The following is a 1738-nucleotide window of genomic DNA, read 5'->3' on the forward strand; positions in this document are numbered from 1 at the left end:
CGGTGAGGTTCTCTGCTCCCATTGCTTGTCAACGGGACTCCCCAATCAAGCCTCCGCCATGCCGCTGGGAAAGCCACGGGCGGGGGTGGACTACCAGCCGGGAAAGGGAATCCCATCGGCTGGGGGATTCTGGCCTAATCGCGGTGATGGCCGACTCCGGCAGCGCCTTTGCTGCTGGCCGGAATGGTGGGAATCCACAGCAAGTTCTGACCTTTGACTGACGAGTCTCCTTCCGACTCTCCTCCCGGGAGGCAAGGTCAGCCCATTTGTCTGCCCACCATCAGCTGGCGGGTTAGAACGCCTTGGCAACATATTTAAATTCCTCTCTCTAGCTCACCTGTCTTAACCAGACCGTGCAGGGTGGAAGCAAGCCAAAGGGAAAAGGCAGCAGTGTCATGTGGAGGTCTCGATACAACCACTGTTCCCCCCTGAGCCCATCACCTGCGAGGACCCCATGCCTGACTTGGGCCTCTACCCACCGCACATGGAGTCTCCGTGCTTCCCGACCCAGTCAGTGATGTGATATCCGTTAGACCCCCCTTGTTTGTGAGCCTTTTGTGCAGCCTTGTCCGGTCCAGCTTCCCCTCTGCATTCCATTGCTCTTCTTCATCCACCTTCTTACCGCTCTGCTTGTCATCGTGAGCCCTCACCCTTCCCCCATCCCTTGTACAGCCCTCCTTCCACATTGCCCCCCCCCACCCTTGTCTTTGTCAAGCCTCCGCTCGCCCCCCCACCCCTCCCACCTTGCAATTCACCCCTGGTCAAGCTGTGGACCTTTGTAGTGGTGGCTGCATGTGTCCCTCAGCACACTGTTGTCCGAATTGACACCAGTGTGCATCACCAGGGGGGGGGGGGGGGGGGGGGGGGAGGAGACCCCTGGAACCCCCCAGCCCAATCACAGTACTGATCCGAGTTGCTGACACGGGGAGGGACCATGTGTCCAGCAGCACAGCATGGCCCAAATAACCCAGCTCGGCATGGAGGTGGAGGGCAGGAACCGGTCAGTCCGGCAGAGGGGTGAGCAGCACTTGCGGCAGAGCGGCTCTGCTGCACTCACCACAAAGTCTCTTGCGAACTGAAGACTAACTTGTGAGACTCCCCTCTTCAGCAATCGGCTTTTCACGCTGGCGTGACGCGAGATTGCAAGGCCTGATGGGATGCCAGCGGGCAGTTGTTTTAACGATGTAAGGGCCCTTCCTCTTCATTCCCTTATTTCCCCATTTTTATTTCTGCTGTTATTATTTTGATCCATGGATGCTGAATGGACATATATATATATATAGTTGAGCAGGGGAAGTGAGGAATTCAAAAGCTACAAAAGAGAACATTCCGCTAGCTTTCGGACAGCAGAGCTCAGACTTCTCGGCACCCGAGAGATCGATGGAACTCAGTTCGATTGGTTGCCTGGTGGCCAATGAATTGGCCAATAAGACATATTCCGCCCGGTAACAGGCAGGATATTGGGTCCTGCCTGAGTGGGATGATTTTCAGGGGGCCGGGGGGAAAGCTGAGAAGCAAGGGCCTGCTCTCGCTCTCCCTCATGCTTTCTCCAGAAAAGTTGCTGTATTTCTGAAACTGCAGAGACCTGAATGAATCTGCAGTGAAATCCATTACAGACTGTGTTGTGTTATTGACCCTGGGGTAACACGGGCTGCAACTGGATGCAGTTAGACTGTAAAGCAGACACCAAACTTAGACGTTGGTTCAATACGGTTTATTGAACTTCTTTAACAATGCC

Source organism: Scyliorhinus canicula, chromosome 2, assembly GCF_902713615.1.
Source record: "Scyliorhinus canicula chromosome 2, sScyCan1.1, whole genome shotgun sequence".
NCBI lineage: Eukaryota > Metazoa > Chordata > Chondrichthyes > Carcharhiniformes > Scyliorhinidae > Scyliorhinus > Scyliorhinus canicula.